Genomic DNA, 18,846 nt, shown 5'->3' on the forward strand with positions numbered 1-18,846 from the left:
CAATCAGCCAAATGCAACCCAAGGAGAAGCCTGCTGGAGAGGTTATAGGAAAGGCCCCTTGCATTTAAAAAGGGACACACAAGAATAGACAGTCTCTTATACCAATGGATGCTACTTATGTGCAGGTGACCCCCCAAATGAAGCAGGCATCTTAGGACCAAGAGAGCAGCCAGTCGGAGGACCAAGTCAGCACACTGAGGGTGGCAGAGAAAAAAGAGCAAGAAATGAAGACTCTAATGACATTGCTGAGTCACTGAATTAACAAAACCTGGAACTACCTCCCTCAGGATGTTTAGTTCCTTGAGATAGCTCATTTTCTTTATTCTGATGGGTTTTATTTTGTGTTCAAATGTAAGTTAGTAGAGAAATTCACAAAGTAATTGCCAATGCTCAGCAACCTGTCAACAGCCTAGTGCTCAAAATCATCTCCCTGCTGCACAGTGACAACCATCAAAGGCACCCTGGTGGGTCCCCAGTTGCTTGGCACCAGGAAAAAGTGGATTAAGGTTGGATTCCAGACATTCAGAGCCAGGGTTCCGTAATGTCTTTCCATCGATGATGACATCCATGGGGCTCAGCAGGTAGACATGGAGAGGGTAGGAAGCTTCTTTTTTAAATTCCCTTATCATCTATTCCCATTTTGAGTAGATTTTTGATTACTGGCAGCAAAAACTATCTTCACTGATAAATCTATCTTCACATAATTAGCAGCAAATTAATGTGACCTCCTTTGAGCAAAAGACTCAGGAAAAAATGGTATAGAGATTCATAATTCTGCCCATATTCCTCCAAACCGTCAGATGATGGGTCTTAAGTGAATTTTTCCCAAAAAGGAAGACAACTGAGATGCCAGGAAAAGTACTGACCATGTGATCATCTGACACACTCTCTCCATCATGAGAGTCATAAAGCACCTCACAAATTCTGATGCGTCTCCTTGTCTCACCAGCGAATTTGGGGCAGCATAATTTAAAGATATCAATTGGTATGTTTTGTTATTCCTCCTGTGTATGTTTTTCCCTTTCTTATCTCAAGAACGTCAACATTCCCTTTATCTTAGGGGCATGTCCAAAAGCAGAAAGCACTAGAAGTAATCTCTAACCCTCAAAATCCAACCCCCACTAAAGATTTTTCTTTCAAAAGTCTAAACTCATGGTGCTAGACACCAGCATTTCTGGACAGGGATACAGACAAATTTCGATTGTTCTGTTCCATTTAAACTGTTCTGTTTCCTTTGATCTTGTTTACCTAAAATTGTGCTTTCCCACTATTGGGGAGAGGCTAGAGGTTTTCCAGTTCCTTAAAGTAGTGGAGGTGGGCAGCCTGTTCCCTAACAGAAACTCTAGGGAAGTGATAGGACTTCTGATGGGAATTGTGAGAGGATGCTGGGAAAATAAATATTTGGGCCCTGAAGCCACAGTAAAAGATCTTGTGTCTATGTCCTTTGCACAGACACAGCAGGGTCACCTAATACTGCATGGACAAGGAGCTTTCCAGGGTGACCAGCGTGTACTAAGAATCAGAAGGCCTTTTCCTGAATGTTCTGTGCTAGGCAAGACCTGCAACACTTCTGCATCAATGACACTAAGTGAGCAGAAACCCTAAACATCACTGAAATAGCACTTCCAAAATTTAGAGGTAAAAAAAATGTAACCAAGTATGCATGCATGTGTGATTAAAATTCATGCATGCAACATTCAAAACAATTTTTCAAAATTAAACCTTTAATTCAGAATGCAAACTAGGTTTGTATTTTTAATTGGCTTGACATGTCATGAGCTCCCAAAGGACACCACACTATCAGTCCAAGTTCCCACTAGTTATTCAATATATTACAAGTCCTGCTACCTTAAAAAAGGAAAATTAACTATAAGATAGACAGTTCCATAGCTGGTGAATACTACTGAACATTTTCAAAACACTCAAAAAAAAAAGGCAATAACAGAATGCCTTTATTTTTTCTCTAAATAACACCACACCCATTCATGAAACATGACTATATTTCCCTCAATGTGCTGGGAATTAATGAAAATTGAATATAAAGAAAAGAAGTGCCCAATACACAAGGCACTTTATAAAGTTGAGATTCCCAAATAATACAAAAGCATTTTCAAGTCACACATGGGATATGAAGTGAAAATGTTCTTGGAGGAAATCTTCTCTAATAATACTTATCTACTTCAGAGGGTGCTGGCAAGCTCTATTAACACTTTTAGATCTTCAAATAAAAGTCCTATAGAAATGCAAAGTATTATTATTTTAGTTCTGAAATAATTTCACACCTAGGGATGAGAAAACCCCAGGCCAAATTTTACTGCTTCTCTCCTGCCTGATAAACAAGAAATGCCACAAGCAGTGGGGGAAGGGGGAGGATGGAAATCAAACAGAACAAAGACATCAAAATTTCTCCTTTACGTGAGCTCTGTATTTCCGCTAGATGTCACTTTTGGGAATTCTCAGAAAAAAAGTGAGTCCCTTTAAGGTCAGGGTTAAGTACAGGGACAATCTTCTCATTGCCTTTATACCAGATAAAGTAACAACCAGCTGAGCTGAAAAAAATTACCTTGTCCACTTCTGTGGGGCACAATTCCTCCCAAAGCACTTGCCAAACTTAAAAATGACTGGATAAATCATTACCTGAATCACCCACCAGTGCGAGCTCACCTAAGAGGTCAAAAAGCAACTGGCTTAATGGATACCACAATTTCTGCTCAGCTACTGAGAGCACTGTACAAGACTGTCATTTCTTGCTGCTGATGGAAGTGGTGGTGGTGATGATGGTGGATGTGATGATGTAGATGATCATGATGGTGATGATGGTGATTGAAGTTCTCAAAACCTACTGACCAATGGAATCACTTATGGAGCTTCTAAAAATACAGATTTTTGGTCCCCTCCCCAGAACTACTTATTCTGAATCTCTGAAGAAAGAACTCAAGTTTGGTTTTTACTGATTTTTGTTTTTCTTTTTGTTTTTTTTTGCGGTACGCGGGCCTCTCACTGTTGTGGCCTCTCCCGTTGCGGAGCACAGGCTCCGGACACGCAGGCTCAGTGGCCATGGCTCACGGGCCCAGCTGCTCCGCAGCATGTGGGATCTTCCCGGACCGGGGCATGAACCCGTGTCCCCTGCATCGGCAGGCGGGCTCTCAACCACTGTGCCACCAGGGAAACCCATGTTTTGTTTTTTTAATGTAGCCTTTAGGAAAACAACTGAAGTGACAGTGCTTGTAAATAATCTCATGATCAGGAATGCAGGCTTTGTAGGCAGACTAGCTGAAGTCTAATTCCAAACCTAACACTTATTAGCTGTGTGACTCTAGGCAAAATCCTTAGACTTAAGCCTCAATTTCGACATCTATAAAATGGAAATTCTATTACTATCTACCTCATAAAGTAGAGCCTAAGCAATTTTTTTAAAGCATACGTTAATTCCAAGGAAGACAGAAGGTTATATGTTAAAGAAAATATTACCAACCGTAATAACATAATAATGTAAATATTATATATTGATTTAAACAAAAAATTGTAATATAATTATTTTAGTAGCCTGTGGGGACCAAAAGTGGTAGGAGTGGGAGTGTCAAAGAGCTACTGCTAAACTTGATGTACCTGGAAAAAAAGTATAAGTATGTTACTTATAAACAGAGAGATAAACACCAGAACTATCAGAGTTAAAAGTTGCAATTTGGGGGAGGGGGTCAGAAGAGAGAAAGGTCGAGAAGGGGTTGGTGTGCAGTTTTTCAGTATTTGCTTTTTAGTCCTGTTTTATTCAAACAATAAACAAGTAGGTATCTTGATTTGATGAAAATAAAAATGAACTTCAAAAGATAATTCATAGTGTGCATAAGCATAAACATTAGAGGTCTTTATGAACGAGAATTAACATAAAGTTTTTCAGTTTACCAAAACTTGTTTTAAAAACTGATTGAGGGCTTCCCTGGTGGCGCAGTGGTTGACAGTCCGCCTGCCAGTGCAGGGGACACGGGTTCGTGCCCCGGTCTGGGAAGATCCCACATGCCGCGGAGCGGCTGGGCCCGTGCCAGTACAGCAAAAAAAAAAAAAAAAAAAAAAAACTGATTGATATACTCCCCCCAACTGTATCACCAAAATGTCCAGTTCATAGTAAATAAACACTTACTATGCCCCTGACACACTGTTAAGTCCTAGAAAGACATTTGTTGAATTGAATTGAGAACGGCAGAAATATAAAGATAGAAGCTGAAGCACAGTGTGTCCGCAGAGTTGAGAACATGGCCCCTTGGAACTGAAGGGTCCTGTGCATCCACTTCGCACTGGAACTCTGGTCTGAAGTGCCAGGTGCAAGGCCTCAGCACTTGGCACCCTAAGAACAAGTGAAACTAGACGAAGCACAAAGGAAAAGAGAAAAAAAAGGTGGGGACCTGCAAGATGGCAGAGGAGTAAGATGTGGAGATTACCTTCCTCCCCACAAATACATCAGAAATATATCTACATGTGGAACAACTCCTACAAAACACCTACTGCAACACTGGCAGAAGAGCTCAGACTTCCCATAAGATATATATATATTTTTTGCCTTTATCACTTATTGTGAGTGTGTATGTGTATGCTTCTTTGTATGATTTTGTCTGTATAGCTTTGCTTTTACCATTTCTCCTACGGTTCTGTCAGTCAAGGTTTTTTTTAGTATACTTTTTAGAGCTTCCCATCATTGGTGTATTTGTTTCTTGGTTTCATTACTCTCTTCTTTCTTTCTTTTTCTTTTCTTATAATGTTTTAATTTTTTTTATTTTTAATGATTTTCTTGTATTTTTTATTTCAATAACTTTATTTTATTTATTTATTTTTTCTTTCTTTTCTTCTTTTTTTCCTCCCTTTTCTTATGAGCCATGTGGCTAACAGGGTCATGATGCTCTGGCCAGGTGTTATGTCTGTGCCTCTGAGGTGACACAGTCAAGTTCAGGACATTGGTCCACCAGAGACCTCCCAGCTCCACGTAATAACAAACGACAAAAGCTCTCCCAGAGATCTCCATCTCACGCTAAGACCCAGCTCCACTCAATAACCAGAAAGCTACAGTGCTGGACAACCTATGCCAAACAACAAGCAAGACAGGAACACAACCCCACCCATTAGCAGAAAGGCTGCCTAAAATCATAATAAGTTCACAGACACCCCAAAACACACCACCAGACATGGTCCTGCCCACCAGAAACACAAGATCCAGCCTTATCCACCAGAACACAGGCACCAGTCCCCTCTACCAGGGAGCCTACACAACCCACTGAACCAACCTTATCCACTGGGGGCAGACAGAAAAAACAACGGGAAATACAAACCTACAGCCTGTGAAAAGGAGACCCCAAACACAGTAAGTTAAGCAAAATGAGAAGACAGAGAAACATACAGCAGATGAAGAAGTAAGGTAAAAACACACCAGACCAAACAAACAAAGAGGAAACAGGCAGTCTATCTGAAAAACAATTCAGAGTAATGTTAGTAAACATGATCCAAAATCTTGGAAATAGAATAGATAAAATACAATACACAGTTAACAAGGACCCAGAAGAACTAAAGAGCAAAAAAAAAATGATGAACACCACAATAAATGAAATTAAAAATTCTCTAGAAGGGATCAAGAGCAGAATAACTGAGGCAGAAGAATGGATAAGTGACCTGGAAGATAAAATAATGGAAATAACTACCACAGAGCAGAATAAAGAAAATAGAATTAAAAGAATTGAGGACAGTCTCAGCGACATCTGGGAAAACATTAAACGCACCAACATTCGAATTACAGGGGTCCCAGAAGAAAAAGAGAAAAAGAAGGGGACTGAGAAAATATTTGAAGAGATTATAGTTGAAAACTTCCCTAATATGGGAAAGGAAATAGTCAGTCAAGTCCAGGAAGCACAGAGAGCCCCATACTGGATAAATCCAAGGAGAAACATGCCAAGACACATATTAATCAAACTATCAAAATTTAAATATAAAGAAAAAATATTAAAAGCAGCAAGGGAAAAACAACAAATAACATACAAGGGAATCCCCATAAAGTTAACAGCTGATCATTCAGCAGAAACTCTGCAAGCCAGAAGGGAGTGGCAGGACATATTTAAAGTGATGAAAGGAAAAAACCTACAACAAAGATTACTCTATCCAGCAAGGATCTCATTCAGATTTGACAGAGAAATTAAAACCTTTACAAACAGGCAAAAGCTAAGAGAATTCAGCACCACCAAACCAGCTTTACAACAAATGCTAAAGAAATTTCTCTAGGCAGGAAACACAAGAGAAGGAAAAGACGTACAATAACAAACCCAAAACAATTAAGAAATTGGGAATACGAACATACAACTCGATAATTACCTTAAATGTAAATGGATTAAATGCTCCAACCAAAAGACATAGACTGGCTGAATGGATATAACAACAAGACCCATATATATGCTATCTACAAGAGACCCACTTCAGACCTAGGGACACAAACAGACTGAAAGTGAGGGGATGGAAAAAGATATTCCATGCAAATGGAAATCAAAAGAAAGCTAGAATAGCAATTCTCATATCAGGCAAAATAGACTTTAAAACAAAGTATTACAAGAGACAAAGAATGACACTATATAATGATCAAGGGATCAGTCCAAGAAGAAGATATAATAATGGTAAATATTTATGCACCCAACATAGGAGCACCTCAATACATAAGGCAAATACTAACAGCCATAAAAGTGGAAATCGATAGTAACACAATCATAGTAGGGGGCTTTAACACCCCACTTTCACCAAAGAACAGATCATCCAAAATGAAAATAAATAAGGAAACACAAGCTTTAAATGATACATTGAACAAGATGGACTTAAATGATATTTATAGGACATTCCATCCAAAAACAACAGAATACACATTCTTCTCAAGTGCACATGGAAAATTCTCCAGGATAGATCATATCTTGGGTCACAAAACAAGCCTTGGTAAATTTAAGAAAACTGAAATCATACCAAGTATCTTTTCTGACAACATGCTATGAGACTAGATATCAATTACAGGAAAAAATCTGTAAAAAATACAAACACATGGAGGCTAAACAATACACTACTTAATAACCAAGAGATCACTGAAGAAATCAAAGAGGAAATCAAAAAATACCTAGAAACAAATGACAATGAAAACATGATGACCCAAAACCTATGGGATGCAGCAAAACCAGTTCTAAGAGGGAAGTTTATAGCAACACAATCCTACCTTAAGAAACAAGAAACACCTCAAATAAACAACCTAACCTTACACCTAAAGCAACTGGAGAGAGAAGAACAAAAAAAACCCAAAGTTAGCAGAAGGAAAGAAATCATAAAGATCAGATGAGAAATAAATGAAAAAGAAATGAAGGATATGATAACAAAGATCAATAAAACTAAAAGCTGGTTCTTTGAGAAGATAAACAAAATTGATAAACCATTAGCTAAACTCATCAAGAAAAAAAGGGAGAAGACTCAAATCAATAGAATTAGAAATGAAAAAGGGGAAGTAACAACCGACACTGCAGAAATACAAAAAATCATGAGAGATTACTACAAGCGACTACAGGGCAATAAAATAGACAACCTGGAAGAAATGGACAAATTCTTAGAAATGCACAACCTTCAGAGACTGAACGAGCAAGAAACAGAAAATATGAACAGACCCATCACAAGCACTGAAATTGAAACTGTGATTAAAAATCTTCCAACAAACAAAAGCCCAGGACCAGATGGCTTCACAGGCAAATTCTATCAAACATTTAGAGAAGAGCTAACACCTATCCTTCTCAGACTCTTCCAAAATATAGCAGAGGGAGGAACACTCCCAAACTCCTTCTACAAGCCACAATCACCCTGATACCAAAACCAAAGAAGTGACAAAAAAAGAACACTATAGACCAATATCACGGATGAACATAGATGCAAAAATCCTCAACAAAATACTAGCAAACAGAATCCAACAGCACATTAAAAGGATCATTCACCATGATCAAGTGGGGTTTATCCCAGGAATGCAAGGATTCTTCAAAATACGCAAATCAATCAATGTGATACACCATATTAACAAGTTGAAGGATAAAAACCATATGATCACCTCAATAGGTGCAGAAAGGGCTTTTGACAAAATTCAACACCAATTTACGACAAAAACCCTACAGAAAGTAGGTATAGAGAGAACTTACCTCAACATAATAAAGGCCATATATGACAAACCCACAGTCAACTTCGTTCTCAATGGTGAAAAACTGAAAGCATTTCCACTAAGATCAGGAACAAGACAAGGTTATCCACTTTCACCACTATTATTCAACATAGTTTTAGAAGTTTTAACCATGGCAATCAGAGAAAAAAAAAGAAATAAAAGGAATCCAAATCAGAAAAGAAGAAGTAAAGCTGTCACTGTTTGCAGATGACATGATAGTAAACACAGAGGATCCTAAAGATGCTACCAGAAAACTACTAGAGCTAATCAATGAATTTGATAGAGTAGCAGGATACAAAATCAATGCACAGAAATCTCTTGCATTCCTATACACTAATGATGAAAAATCTGAAAGAGAAATTAAGGAAACACTCCCATTCACCACTGCAACAAAAAGAATAAAATACCTAGGAATAAACCTACCTAAGGAGACAAAAGCCCTGTATACAGAAAACTATGACACTGACGAAAGAAATTAAAGATGATACAAACAGATGGAGAGATATACCATGCTCTTGGATTGAAAAATCAACATAGTGAAAATGACTATAGTATCCAAAGCAATCTACAGATTCTATGCAATCTCTACCAAACTACCAATGGCATTTTTCACAGAACTAGAACAAAAAATTTCATTATTTGTATGGAAACACAAACGACCCCGAATAGCCAAAGCAATATTGAGAAAGAAAAACGGAGCTGGAGGAATCAGGCTCCTGGACTTCAGACTATACTACAAAGCTACAGTAATCCAGACAGTATGGCACAAAAACAGAAATATAGATCAATGGAACAGGATAGAAAGCCCAGAGATAAAACCACATACTTATGGTCACCTTATCTTTGATAAAGGAGGCAAGAATATACAGTGGAGAAAAGACAGCCTCTTCAATAAGTGGTGCTGAGAAAACTGGACAGCTACATGTAAAAGAATGAAATTAGAACACTCCCTAACACCATACACAAAAATAAACTCAAAATGGATTAAAGACCTAAATGCAAGATCAGACACTATCAATCTCTTAGAGGAAACATAGGCAGAACATTCTATGACATAAATCACAGCAAGATCCTTTTTGACTCATCTGCTAGAGAAATGGAAATAAAAACAAAAATAAACAAATGGGACCTAATGAAACTTAAAAGCTTTTGCACAGCAAAGGAAAACATAAAAAAGAAGAAAAGACAACCCTCAGAATGGGAGAAAATATTTGCAAACGAAGCAACTGACAAATGATTAATCTCCAAAATATACAAGCAGCTCATGCAGCTCAATATCAAAAAAACAAACAACCCAATCCAAAAATGGGCAGATTCTTCTTCTATTTAGAAGATCTAAATAGACATTTCTCCAAAGAAGACATACAGATTGCCAACAAACACATGAAAGGTGACTCAACATCACTAATCATTAGAGAAATGCAAATCAAAACTACAATGAGGTATTACCTCACACCAGTCAGAATGGCCATCATCAAAATATCTACAAATAATAAATGCTAGAGAGGGTGTGGAGAAAAGGGAACCCTCTTGCACTGTTGGTAGGAATGTAAATTGATACAGCCACTATTGAGAACAGTATGGAGGTTCCTTAAAAAACTAAAAATAGAACTATCATACGACCCAGCAATCCCACTACTGGGCACATACCCTGAGAAAACCATAATTCAAAAAGAGTCATGTACCACAATGTTCACTGCAGCACTACTCACAATAGCCAGGACATGGAAGCAACCTAAGGGTCCACTGATAGATGAATGCATAAAGAAGATGTGACACATATATACAATGGAATATTACTCAGCCATAAAAGGAAATGAAATTGAGTTATTTGTAGTGAGGTGGATGGACCTAGAGTCTGTCATACAGAGTGAAGTTAAGTCAGAAAGAGAAAAACAAATACTGTATGCTAACACATATATATGGAATCTGAAAAAAAAAACAAAAAGGTTCTGAGGAACCTAGGGGCAGGACAGGAATAAAGACACAGACGTACAGAATGGACTTGAGGACACGCAGAGGGGAAGGGTAAGCTGGGACGAAGTGAGAGAGTGGCATGGACATATATACACTACCAAATATAAAATAGATAGCTAGTGGGAAGCAGCCACACAGCACATGGAGATCAGCTCAGTGCTCTGTGACCACCTAGAGGGATGGGATAGGGAGGGTGGGAGGGAGATGCCAAGAGGGAGGAGATATAGGGATATATCTATATGTATAGCTGATTCAGTTTGTTATAGAGCAGCAACTAACACACCATTGTAAAGCAATTATACTCCAATAAAGATGTTTTTTAAAAATTTGCATTAAAAAAGACAGCACCATCACTGGGGGTAATTGAGGGGAATTTTATGAAGGGTGTGGGCAAGGTTAAGGGAAACCAAGAAGAGACAACAGTATCCTGGAGTTAGCAGAAATAAACTGCTAATTTAAAGGGGCAAAAGGAAGGAGCAGTTACCAAATAGTAGAAAAAAGCTGCAGCTGCAGAAGATAGGCCCCCAACAAGAACCCTGGTGGCCTTCCTTAGAGGAATACAGCCACTGTCAACCCACAGTGCTGCAAGGAAGGTAGGGGATAATATTCCAACCTTGCATTCTCCGATTTTCGCCCAATGCCTTCCTTTGGCTACTCCAGTGGAAGGCCAGAGAGCAAGGGAGCCCAGGGTATGCTGACAATAAGTCAGCCTCCTGGGACACACAGCATTTCAGAGGAATGAGAGCTGGAGGCACAAACAGAGAATTCCAGCACAAGTACTATGCAGAGTTTTGTTTCTATTTTTGTTTTTTTATTTACCTCCCTTTCCTATTCAGCCTCATAAAATAAGCCTTCGATTTTTCAATCTGTTTAATAAATATAAATAGCATGATATTAACAATAATAACAATACATTGATATTACACAGCACTTTAATCTCCTAAGCACTTCCACATACATTATCTTTACGTCATCCTCAGAACAGCCCTACGCAGTAGATAGGGCAAGGGTTATCCTATTTTACAGGTGAGGAAAACTGAGACCTTAAGAAAAGTTGGGTTTCTTGCCCAGAGTCATAAAGCTAGCAAGCATCAGAGCACAAACTAGAAGGTATGTTTCCTAATGCTTCAGCTAAGGTTCTTTCAACCATACAATGCTGTCGTGCTATTTATTCACAGTAGGAGTGAAAAATTGATGTCCCTGTGAAAAAATCATTAACCAGCTTTGTTCTAGGCACTGCACAAAACAGAGAAGCAGTCAACAAACAAGACACAAGGGGAAATAGGGCAAATTTGCCCATTCCATTCTCGGGAAACCACAAGCAGTGCCACAGACCTAAGTAACTGAGTTTTCAATCACATTTTACACACCATTGAAAAGAATGTGTTCAGTAGGGCAAGAAAAGTGTTCAAAAGAGCAATAAAAATTCAGGCAAAAGTATACAAATATTTAAATAGTTTTGTTTTGGGATGCTGGGATAAGTAGAAGGAAATCACAGTCCCTTCACAATACCCATGCCACAAAGAGACCAGGGCTCCAGAAATTGGAAGGATGACCTCTGCTTCTCTTCTTAATTCCAACTCTACCCCCACATATACACATATCCTTTGAGAGCTTCGAGAAGCAGCCAAAAGTGACTTCTTTTTACCAAACACAAGAGTAGTGGAGAGTCCAACAAAATAGCCCACTTTTGAAATAATAATTGAGAACTCTTCGCCTTATGTAATCTGCTGCAAAACACTCAGCTACTTATATATGATGGAAGAAAGTAGTGAATGGTATTTTTACTGTAAACCTCCAAACACACCCCACTTATTCCAAATTTAGCTCCCTAACATGTAAACTACTCTGTTAGGGTTCTGTGATTGCAAGCAACAGAAACCAACTGACTAATTTAAGAAGGATTATGGGAAGGAAATTGGAGGCTCAGCAAATCCATGGAAGACTGGAAAATAAGCGTTGAACACCATCAGTGACCAAGACAGATGTGGAAGCTGGGAAATGGGAACTGCTACAGTGGTCTCATGGCAGGTACTGTCAGGGCAGAATGCTGACTGGGAGAAAGGAGAATCCTTTAGCTCAAGATTCAAATTCCAAACAAGAAGCACCCGTTAACCAAGCTTGTGGTCATGCACCTATCCTTATGCTGACTGTAGGGCCCTGAGCAGGGTCCCTGGGTACAGTTCCACTACTGTAATTACTTCAAAAAAAAATAAAGTGCAGTTAAAAAGGGAAAACATACATGACAGGAAAAAAGGGGAGGGGGAAGAAGTTCCTCTAAACTTAATAAGGTTTTCTTCAAAAATTCCTCAACCTAACTAGTAGCAATAGATCACTCACTTCCTAAGACTATATTAATTAGTAGTTGCCCACACACAGCCAAAGATAGTGTTTACCCTGACACCAACAAAACTTCAACCTGACAACAACAAAACTTCAACCTGACAACTTTTTACTTACAGAGGCCTCACTTCTCATACTATCTGAAAGTTATCTTTTCATTTGATTCTTAAAAGCCAAAGCAGAATTTGCCCTTCTTTAGTAACATATGCTCATTTTTGAAACATTATCCCTACACTTCCAAAAAGAACAGACTCCTCAAAATATCTAATGAATAAATCCATAAGAATGCTAACGCTGATGCTGATAATGATGACAGTAATATTAACAAGAGCAGCAACAGCTAATATCTACTGAGTAGTTATCATGGACCAGGACCTGTTCTAAGCCCTCAACACATAATAATTCATTTAAGCTCCACAACCTTAGGAGCAAAACAGTTTTATTTCCATTTCACAAAGTAGGAAACTGAAATACAGAGGGGGTGAATAACTTGTCCATGGTCCAATAGCTCATAAAAGTCAAACCACAACTAAATCCATGTCTGACTCCAGATTACCAGAATAACAAAGGGTTTTCATTGAGAGTAGAGGAAATAGACGGTACCAGTGTGAAAATACTTTCCAAGAAGAATGAGAGCACCATAACTATACCTAAAGATCTCAAGGTTCTGAAGACTGCTACATCATCACTAACTCCAACAGTTTATGAGAATTTATTTCTAAAAGCTATCAAGTACTGCTTTATTCCAAGATGTGGCTCAATGGTCCAGAGATGTGTAAGTTATATGGCTGAATATAAGAATTATCTACTTCTTAAGATATTTTTTTCGTCACTAGTGCCCATTACAGAAAAATTCCAAGCCAACCAGCTTTCATGCACCAGAGTTTAATCATCCCAAAGCAAATCCTCAAAACAATATTTTTATAGCTCATGTTCTGATTATTCAAAAGGGGCTTTCTCCAATTTCCCTGTAAAATTCCTTTTCACCCTCAAAATAAACATTAAAAATTCAGCTCCAGAAGTAGATTTGTCATAAAGTTAGGAATAACTTAAAATATAAAGTAAATCAAAATGGCTCTTCCAACTTTAACTAAAGTGGTCACGGTCATGATTCCTGGAATAAAAATGACAGAAAAAAAACCCCTAAAATTGTCAAAAACATAATTGATGATGAAAAGAAATGTAAAATTATGGTATATTTCACCCTGGCCACCAAAGACTTTTGATGAAACTGCAGCCCTATAATTCCCCAGAATGAAATCTTTAAATTAAGATACTTCATGCAGAACAGAAATTAAACAATGGCTCAAAGAACAATGCTGTACAGACGTATGCTTATAAATATACCTAGGAAAGAGGAAACAATTACATTTTTCCATGTAAAAAGCAGCTCGATTGTAATGTTTCACAGGAGGCTGAGTAGGTACTTTCCCCATTGCTTCAAACTTGGAAGTTCATTTCCTTAACTCACTTAGCGTCCAAATCGACTGGGTGGAATGCAATTAGCTACACCAAACTGATTAACTTTCTCCTTTCTACAAAACTAGCTCTTCCACACAATGGCACAACTGACTTTAATGATAAATTTCATCCAACGCAATTGAAATGCCACTTTGAATTTTATCTTAAATGCTTTATTTGGCCAGCTGGTTTTATTTAACTATTGACCAGAAGTGGTACGAGTGCATTCTTTTTCCATCTAGCATTAATCTTAGTAAATTTAGCTCCATTGGAATGTCTTAACTGCTGAGAAGAAAGCAAAAGTCAGCAAGCATACAACTGCATTTGGCTACCCTCAGCACATCATTTTATTTCCTCCTGCTCTCTGCTAACTATTGCTCAGCACTTTTGCCTATGAGGGAGGACAAGTAGGTGGTTAAGGAAGTTGTCCTGTCAGCTATATCTTTAATCCGAGTGTTTAAATCTCTGAATAAAAGAAAAATCAATGTTGTAAAGGCAATGTTTGTCAAGGCCATGTAATAAATACACTTACCTTTACAGACTGTTCTCAATGGATTTCCCTTCTTTGCTGTGCTTCAAAGCTACAAAGAGATAAAAACGAAAGTACTGAGTTATCTGCGAGCAAAACAGCAAACGTTTTCTCTCCACGTCTCTAAGTAGAATTTCCATATGCCATGGTATGTGATGCTAGCCAAATAAACCACTGATAAAACTTTATGCCTCATACCTCCCGTACAAGAGGTCAATGAAAGACAAAGTCATAAACTGAAAACGGCACACACATCTACCCAGAATTGACTCACACAAACCTGGCCAGATCTATAGTCAAATCTTTTGGGGTGTGAACTCCTCAACAGAATGGAGGAGTGCAGAGATGAAACAGCTTATAACATGCAGAGATGAAAATCAAATTAAACATTATGCAGCACACTAGATCTGACCGAGCATTTTATTTTCTTACATCTTTTAGCGCCATCTTTCTTGCACACTCGATTTCCATTTCCCTGGGAGTTTTACTTGGGGGAGCCTATTCCATTTATATGGCGTGCAGGGCCCTCCCAATCCAGACCTCACCACTTGCCCCTATGAGTAAATGTGTGCAAGCTTACACATACAATCCTCCTTCCTCTAGGTAGAGTGTAGCCTTCTCTCGGTAGTGAGAAACTCATAAAACAGAGGAAGCCAAACTTGGCATTTCAAATCAAATCTAGGCATGTTAAGCTCCCTGCAACCAAAACGTACAATGTGCTGACCACACACAAGTCAATATGACAGGAGATGTGGTAAACTATAGTTGCCAAGCAACAGCAATAACTTAAGGTTTCAAGGGGCTGATTCTATAGTAGTCCAACATTACTCATATGTTGACTCCATGGTCAAAAATAAATGGAATATGCCTATTTCTTTCATACATGGCTAGGTCCTAACATCTCTTAAGGTATAGTAGTTGGGAATGGTCAACTACTTCATGGTTTTCCCATGTTTCTTTTTTTTTTTTTTCCCCTTTAATGTCCTAAGTAACTGCTTTCGCCCCTACTGGGCTATTTCCCTTCACATCCTCCTACCACTATAGCACCCATTACCGCTGATGCATGACCACCAAAGAACAAGGCCAGACTTGTGGGCTATGATGTAAATCTTGGAATATTAATGCAGGAGATAAGGCCCCTCCATGGGACACCATCAAAATTTCTCCTTCCCCCTGTGTTATGTGGATTGCAATAGAGTTGGGGGAAACATAATTTGGGGAAGACTAGATAAAATAGTATAATACTACATTTTATAAAGTCTGAGAGATTTATGGTCTGACAACAAAGAGATTGAGCTGTATCCGTTTCTATCTCAAACACAAAGAAATGCTAAACAAAATATAGCTCAAAAGAAAGGGAGGGGACCAATATGAAAAAATAATGAATGCAAATTTTCTAGAATGAAAGACATGAATCCTCTTGAAAAAGAATACCAAGACCTCAACAAGGTAAATAAAAGCAAATCTACAGGTAGATACAACAGAAGGAAACCGCAGAACACCAGAGATAGAAAGAAAGCCTTAAATCCAACCAGAGAGAAAAAATAGACTCCTTGCAAAACAACTTGTCATAAGCAAAAATAAAATCAAGACAGCAGTGGAATGACATGTCCTAAGTTCCAAGTGAAAAAAATTCAAGGAAAATTCTATAGCCATGCTAAACTAATTATCATTCAAGAATGAGAGAAATAAGGACATTTTTCAGAAAAAAAAAAATATTATTTCCTGCTCACAGTAGTTTACTTTTGCTGAAAGGAATACTAAAAGATATACTTGAATAATAAGAAATTGATCCCAGAAGGAAAGAGGAACAAAAAGCAATGGTGAACAAATAAATTAGCAAGTATGACAGTAAATCTAGTAAATTCAAATGGACATATATACACTACCAAATGTAAGGTAGATAGCTAGTGGGAAGCAGCCACATAGCACAGGGAGATCAGCTCGGTGCTTTGTGACCGCTTGGAGGGGTGCGATAGGGAGGGTGGGAAGGAAGGAGACACAAGAGGGAGGAGATATGGGAACATATGTATATGTATAACTGATTCACTTTGTTATAAAGCAGAAACCAACACACCATTGTAAAGCAATTATACTCCAATAAAAAAAAAATGTGTTTCTAACATTTCCTGAAACACAGTATATTATTACATAAAGTTTAAAAATTAAAGCAAATTTGAGAAAAAATAATAATAATAAATAAATAAATAAATAATGGGTATTGGATAAAAATTACTAAACCCTGCTTGTCAAAAACCTACAATAGCAATAATGACCAATTTTTAGGGTTTGCAAATAAGATGAAATGAGTGGTTGGCCACAATCATATGGAATAAAGGAGGGGAAATGAATTGTTTAGGAGGAAAAGATACTGATTAAGTTGTAGCATTACAGCTACTGATAAACTTGTTAAAGATAACTAGCGTTTCTTTCTCTATGTACATAACCAAAGATATCTTTTCATATATGCTCAAAGGGACATGTACAAGAATGTTTCTAGCATCAATGCTAGAATGGCAAGAAATACTGAAAACAGAAACAGGTATTAACAGTACAATGAATAAACACATTTTTATAGATTCTTACAATGGAATATTACACTGAGTTGAGAAATCAATGAATCAGTTACACACATCAACACGTATGCCTTTCAAAAATATGATGTAAAACAAAAGAAGCAAGTCACAAAAGACTGTATATATTATTCCGCATATAACATATTCAAAAAGGCAAAAATAAATACTATCTTGTTTTGAAATATTACATGTAAGTGGCAAAAACTATGAAGAAAAGCAAGGGAATGAATGATTTATACAGAATTCAGGCTATATTTACCTTGAGAGTGAGGAAGGAGATTGTAATGGGGAAATGGTCTAAGAGGATTCTGGAATATGGTAATGCTCTATTTCTTGGCTTGGGGACAGGTATCTGGATGTTCAGTTTATTATTTTCTTTAAACTGTAGATATACATTTTCAAAAATTATTTTGTATGTATATTCTATTTCACGATTTTAAAACACATAAGAGTAATCACCGTAAGAATTGAAGTATCCAAACCAGTGAAGGGAACAATCTAGAGAATAGAAAACTCAACCAATTCTCTTTCTATAGAAGACTGGAATGGGATGGAGAAAGAAACAAAGGAAAACACAGTGAACAGAAAACACAAAATATTTAAAAGAAGTTCAAATATGTCAGTAATCAGAGTAAGTGGATTAAATGCATCTGTTAAAATAAAATTTTTTCAAAATGAATTTTTTTAAACCTTGCTATGTGATGTTTATAAGAAACACATCTAAGACAGAAAGAGATTTTGAAAGGACAAGTACAGAAAACTATATACCAAGCAAATATGAACCAAAAGAAAGTTGGTGGAAGTAAGTTAATATTAGGCAAAATACAAGTTAGTAATAATAAAATAGGCATTTGCATTGACTACATATTGCTACAAAGCCAACTACCTAACAATTAATGACTTCATAATAATAATTTATTATCTCTTATGGTTTCTATGGAACAAGAATCTTGACAGGGTGCAGTGAGCCGACTTTTTTGTATGCTACAGTGCCTGAGGCCTCAGCTGGGAGACTTGAAAGCTGGGGCCTGGAATCATCTGAAGGTTCATCCCCTCAAATGCCTGCCAGTTGCTGAGGGTTAGCTGAGACTTTAGCTAGGGCTATCAGCTGTAACACATCCTTGTGGCCTCTACATGGGGTGTGCCTCTCATCACAACATGGTGGCTGGGGTGAAGCTGTTACCTTCAGGGCAGTGTCCGTATACTCCAGCTGCTGAGGCCTCCATGGTCTGGGACCCATGAAGACTGCAACCACTGCCATTAGGTCACAGAGGTGGGGACGTGGGAGAGGTCCGCTGCTACTTCAAGGCCTGGGCCCCGCCAGTGGGCGGCCGAGGCGAGGGCTCTGGAGCTCTGCAGACACAGCCCTAGTCCTGTCCCTGGGCCCCCCAGGTCACCTGCCGGTCCCGAGGCCGGGTTCCAGAGGGGCCTGGGGAGAAGGCCTCGAGCCTCCTCTCAGCACACTCTCTGCCCGGCGGGCAATGGCGCGCTAAGGCTCTCGCGCTAATGGCTCGCGCTAATGGCTCTCGCGCTAATGGCTCTCGCGCTAAGGCTCTCGCGCTAATGGCTCTCGCGCTAATGGCTCTCGCGCTAATGGCTCTCGCGCTAAGGCTCTCGCGCTAATGGCTTTGCGCCAGCTCTGTCCCTTTTACAATGTAAACGTCATTGAGGAACTGAACGAGGAACTGTTCTGTGGACTGAGACAGAATTCAGTTTGGAGTCGATTGGAAAATGGAAATCATTAAAATGAAGTGGAA

At 38.4% G+C, this 18,846-nt stretch overlaps 1 protein-coding gene across 18 annotated transcripts in view; it reads right to left on the reverse strand.

Annotated features, from left to right (window-relative positions):
- The window catches only part of FHIT (fragile histidine triad diadenosine triphosphatase), a 1,451,419-nt gene that overhangs the window by 1,399,800 nt on the left and 32,773 nt on the right, over nt 1-18,846 (reverse strand). For all 18 annotated transcript variants that reach the window (XM_073811313.1, XM_073811318.1, XM_073811317.1 and 15 more), the window contains exon 2: nt 14,517-14,565. The gene's annotated coding sequence lies outside the window, so the exon portion shown is untranslated. The remainder of the gene's footprint in view (nt 1-14,516; nt 14,566-18,846) is intronic.

This window comes from Tursiops truncatus, chromosome 10 (genome assembly GCF_011762595.2).
Source record: "Tursiops truncatus isolate mTurTru1 chromosome 10, mTurTru1.mat.Y, whole genome shotgun sequence".
Taxonomy (NCBI): domain Eukaryota; kingdom Metazoa; phylum Chordata; class Mammalia; order Artiodactyla; family Delphinidae; genus Tursiops; species Tursiops truncatus.